We start from the raw sequence: 5254 nt of genomic DNA, 5'->3' as shown, positions 1-5254 counted from the left end.
TCTGTGTACCCTCTCTCTCTGTGTACCCACTCTCTCTGTGTACCCTCTCTCTCTGTGTACCCTCTCTCTCTGTGTACCCACTCTCTCTGTGTACCCACTCTCTCTGTGTACCCTCTCTCTCTGTGTACCCTCTCTCTCTCTGTGTACCCACTCTCTCTGTGTACCCTCTCTCTCTGTGTACCCTCTCTCTCTGTGTACCGTCTCTCTCTCTGTGTACCCTCTCTCTCTGTGTACCGTCTCTCTCTCTGTGTACCCTCTCTCTCTCTGTGTACCCACTCTCTCTGTGTACCCTCTCTCTCTCTGTGTACCCTCTCTCTCTCTGTGTACCCTCTCTCTCTGTGTACCCACTCTCTCTCTGTGTACCCTCTCTCTCTCTGTACCCTCTCTCTCTCTGTGTACCCACTCTCTCTGTGTACCCTCTCTCTCTCTCTGTGTAACCACTCTCTCTCTGTGTACCCTCTCTCTCTGTGTACCCTCTCTCTCTCTGTGTACCCACTCTCTCTGTGTACCCTCTCTCTCTCTGTGTACCCTCTCTCTGTGTGTACCCTCTCTCTCTGTGTACCCTCTCTCTCTCTGTGTACCCTCTCTCTCTGTGTACCCTCTCTCTCTCTGTGTACCCACTCTCTCTCTGTGTACCCACTCTCTCTCTGTGTACCCTCTCTCTCTGTGTACCCTCTCTCTCTCTGTGTACCCTCTCTCTCTGTGTACCCACTCTCTCTCTGTGTACCCACTCTCTCTCTGTGTACCCTCTCTCTCTCTGTGTACCGTCTCTCTCTCTGTGTACCCTCTGTGTACCCTCTCTCTCTCTGTGTACCCTCTCTCTCTGTGTACCCTCTCTCTCTCTGTGTACCCTCTCTCTCTCTGTGTACCCTCTCTCTCTCTGTGTACCCACTCTCTCTGTGTACCCTCTCTCTCTGTGTACCCTCTCTCTCTGTGTACCCTCTCTCTCTCTGTGTACCGTCTCTCTCTCTGTGTACCCACTCTCTCTGTGTACCCTCTCTCTCTGTGTACCCTCTCTCTCTCTGTGTACCGTCTCTCTCTCTGTGTACCCACTCTCTCTGTGTACCCTCTCTCTCTGTGTACCCTCTCTCTCTGTGTACCCTCACTCTCTGTGTGTACCGTCTCTCTCTGTGTACCCTCTCTCTCTCTGTGTACCGTCTCTCTCTGTGTACCCACTCTCTCTGTGTACCCACTCTCTCTGTGTACCCTCTCTCTCTCTGTGTACCGTCTCTCTCTGTGTACCCACTCTCTCTGTGTACCCTCTCTCTCTGTGTACCCACTCTCTCTGTGTACCCTCTCTCTCTGTGTACCCTCTCTCTCTGTGTACCCACTCTCTCTGTGTACCCTCTCTCTCTGTGTACCCTCTCTCTCTGTGTACCCTCTCTCTCTGTGTACCCACTCTCTCTGTGTACCCCCTCTCTCTGTGTACCCACTCTCTGTGTACCATCTCTCTCTGTGTACCCACTCTCTCTGTGGACCCTCTCTCTCTGTGTACCCACTCTCTCTGTGTACCCTCTCTCTGTGTGTACCCTCTCTCTCTCTGTGTACACTCTTTCTCTGTGTGCCCACTCGCTCTCTGTGTACCCTCTCTCTCTCTGTGTACCGTCTCTCTCTCTGTGTACCCACTCTTTCTGTGTACCCTCTCTCTCTGTGTGCCCACTCTCTCTGTGTACCCTCGCTCTCTGTGTGCCCACTCTCTCTCTGTGTACCCACTCTCTCTCTGTGTACCGTCTCTCTCTCTGTGTACCCACTCTCTCTGTGTGTACCGTCTCTCTCTCTGTGTGCCCACTCTCTCTGTGTACCCACTCTCTCTCTGTGTACCCACTCTCTCTCTGTGTACCCACTCTCTCTGTGTACCGTCTCTCTCTCTGTGTACCCACTCTCTCTCTGTGTACCCACTCTCTCTCTGTGTACCGTCTCTCTCTCTGTGTGCCCACTCTCTCTGTGTACCCACTCTCTCTCTGTGTACCCACTCTCTCTGTGTACCCTCTCTCTCTGTGTACCCTCTCTCTCTGTGTACCCACTCTCTCTCTGTGTACCGTCTCTCTCTCTGTGTACCCACTCTCTCTGTGTACCCACTCTCTCTGTGTACCGTCTCTCTCTCTGTGTACCCACTCTCTCTGTGTACCCACTCTCTCTGTGTACCCTCTCTCTCTGTGTACCCACTCTCTCTCTGTGTACCCTCTCTCTCTGTACCCTCTCTCTCTCTGTGTACCCTCTCTCTGTGTACCCTCTCTCTGTGTACCCTCTCTCTCTGTACCCTCTCTCTCTGTGTACCCACACTCTCTCTGTGTACCCTCTCTCTCTGTACCCTCTCTCTCTGTGTACCCTCTCTCTCTGTGTACCCCCTCTGTGTACCCTCTCTCTCTGTGTACCCCCTCTGTGTACCCACTCTCTCTGGGTACCCACTCTCTCTGTGTACCCTCTCTCTCTGTGTACCCACTCTCTCTGTGTACCCACTCTCTCTGTGTACCCTCTCTCTCTGTGTACCGTCTCTCTCTCTGTGTACCCTCTCTCTCTGTGTACCCACTCTCTCTGTGTACCCTCTCTCTCTCTGTGTACCCTCTCTCTCTGTGTACCCACTCTCTCTCTGTGTACCCTCTCTCTCTGTGTACCCTCTCTCTCTCTGTGTACCCACTCTCTCTGTGTACCCTCTCTCTCTCTCTGTGTACCCACTCTCTCTCTGTGTACCCTCTCTCTCTGTGTACCCTCTCTCTCTGTGTACCCTCTCTCTCTCTATGTACCCACTCTCTCTGTGTACCCTCTCTCTCTGTGTACCCTCTCTCTCTCTGTGTACCCTCTCTCTCTGTGTACCCTCTCTCTCTCTGTGTACCCACTCTCTCTCTGTGTACCCACTCTCTCTCTGTGTACCCTCTCTCTCTGTGTACCCTCTCTCTCTCTGTGTACCCTCTCTCTCTCTGTGTACCCTCTCTCTCTGTGTACCCTCTCTCTCTCTGTGTACCCTCTCTCTCTCTGTGTACCCTCTCTCTCTGTGTACCCTCTCTCTCTCTGTGTACCCTCTCTCTCTGTGTACCCTCTCTCTCTCTGTGTACCCTCTCTCTCTCTGTGTACCCTCTCTCTCTCTGTGTACCCTCTCTCTCTGTGTACCCACTCTCTCTGTGTACCCTCTCTCTCTCTGTGTACCCTCTCTCTCTCTGTGTACCCTCACTCTCTGTGTGTACCGTCTCTCTCTGTGTACCCACTCTCTCTGTGTACCCTCTCTCTCTGTGTACCCACTCTCTCTGTGTACCCTCTCTCTCTGTGTACCGTCTCTCTCTGTGTACCCACTCTCTCTGTGTACCCACTCTCTCTGTGTACCCTCTCTCTCTCTGTGTACCCTCTCTCTCTCTGTGTACCCTCACTCTCTGTGTGTACCCTCTCTCTCTGTGTACCCACTCTCTCTGTGTGCCCTCTCTCTCTGTGTACCCACTCTCTCTCTGTGTACCGTCTCTCTCTCTGTGTACCCACTCTCTCTGTGTACCCTCTCTCTCTGTGTACCCACTCTCTCTCTGTGTACCGTCTCTCTCTCTGTGTACCCACTCTCTCTGTGTACCCTCTCTCTCTGTGTACCCTCTCTCTCTCTGTGTACCATCTCTCTCTCTGTGTACCCACTCTCTCTGTGTACCCTCTCTCTCTGTGTACCCTCTCTCTCTCTGTGTACCGTCTCTCTCTCTGTGTACCCACTCTCTCTGTGTACCCTCTCTCTCTGTGTACCCACTCTCTCTGTGTACCCTCACTCTCTGTGTGTACCGTCTCTCTCTGTGTACCCTCTCTCTCTGTGTGTACCGTCTCTCTCTGTGTACCCACTCTCTCTGTGTACCCACTCTCTCTGTGTACCCTCTCTCTCTCTGTGTACCGTCTCTCTCTGTGTACCCACTCTCTCTGTGTACCCTCTCTCTCTGTGTACCCACTCTCTCTGTGTACCCTCTCTCTCTGTGTACCCTCTCTCTCTGTGTACCCTCTCTCTCTGTGTACCCTCTCTCTCTCTGTGTACCCACTCTCTGTGTACCCTCTCTCTCTGTGTACCCACTCTCTCTGTGTACCCTCTCTCTCTGTGTACCCACTCTCTGTGTACCCTCTCTCTCTGTGTACCCACTCTCTCTGTGTACCCTCTCTCTCTGTGTACCCACTCTCTCTGTGTACCCTCTCTCTCTGTGTACCCTCTCTCTCTCTGTGTACACTCTTTCTCTGTGTGCCCACTCTCTCTCTGTGTACCCTCTCTCTCTCTGTGTACCGTCTCTCTCTCTGTGTACCCACTCTCTCCGTGTACCCACTCTCTCTGTGTACCCTCTCTCTCTGTGTGCCCACTCTCTCTGTGTACCCTCTCTCTCTGTGTGCCCACTCTCTCTCTGTGTACCCACTCTCTCTCTGTGTACCGTCTCTCTCTCTGTGTACCCACTCTCTCTGTGTGTACCGTCTCTCTCTCTGTGTGCCCACTCTCTCTGTGTACCCACTCTCTCTCTGTGTACCCACTCTCTCTCTGTGTACCCACTCTCTCTGTGTACCGTCTCTCTCTCTGTGTACCCACTCTCTCTCTGTGTACCCACTCTCTCTCTGTGTGCCCACTCTCTCTGTGTACCCACTCTCTCTCTGTGTACCCACTCTCTCTCTGTGTACCCACTCTCTCTGTGTACCCTCTCTCTCTGTGTACCCTCTCTCTCTGTGTACCCACTCTCTCTCTGTGTACCGTCTCTCTCTCTGTGTACCCACTCTCTCTGTGTACCCACTCTCTCTGTGTACCGTCTCTCTCTCTGTGTACCCACTCTCTCTGTGTACCCACTCTCTCTGTGTACCCTCTCTCTCTGTGTACCCACTCTCTCTCTGTGTACCCTCTCTCTCTGTACCCTCTCTCTCTCTGTGTACCCTCTCTCTGTGTACCCTCTCTCTGTGTACCCACTCTCTCTGTGTACCCACTCTCTCTGTGTACCCTCTCTCTCTGTGTACCCACTCTCTCTCTGTGTACCCACTCTCTCTCTGTGTACCCTCTCTCTCTGTGTACCCTCTCTCTCTGTGTACCCTCTCTCTCTCTGTACCCTCTCTCTCTCTGTACCCTCTCTCTCTGTGTACCCCCTCTGTGTACCCTCTCTCTCTGTGTACCCCCTCTGTGTACCCTCTCTCTCTGTGTACCCTCTCTCTGTGTACACTGTTGTGTGTGTGCCCAGTCTGCTCTCTATGTTCTCGCTGCTGCTCCTGTTGTAGACGGTGCGGGGCGCAGCAGTGACATTGATGTAGTAGACACACACACACACACAGA

The sequence above is a fragment of the Chiloscyllium punctatum genome, chromosome 7 (genome assembly GCF_047496795.1).
Source record: "Chiloscyllium punctatum isolate Juve2018m chromosome 7, sChiPun1.3, whole genome shotgun sequence".
Taxonomy (NCBI): domain Eukaryota; kingdom Metazoa; phylum Chordata; class Chondrichthyes; order Orectolobiformes; family Hemiscylliidae; genus Chiloscyllium; species Chiloscyllium punctatum.
The sequence above is the reverse complement of the archived record's forward strand: the minus strand, read 5'-3'. Positions refer to the sequence as shown.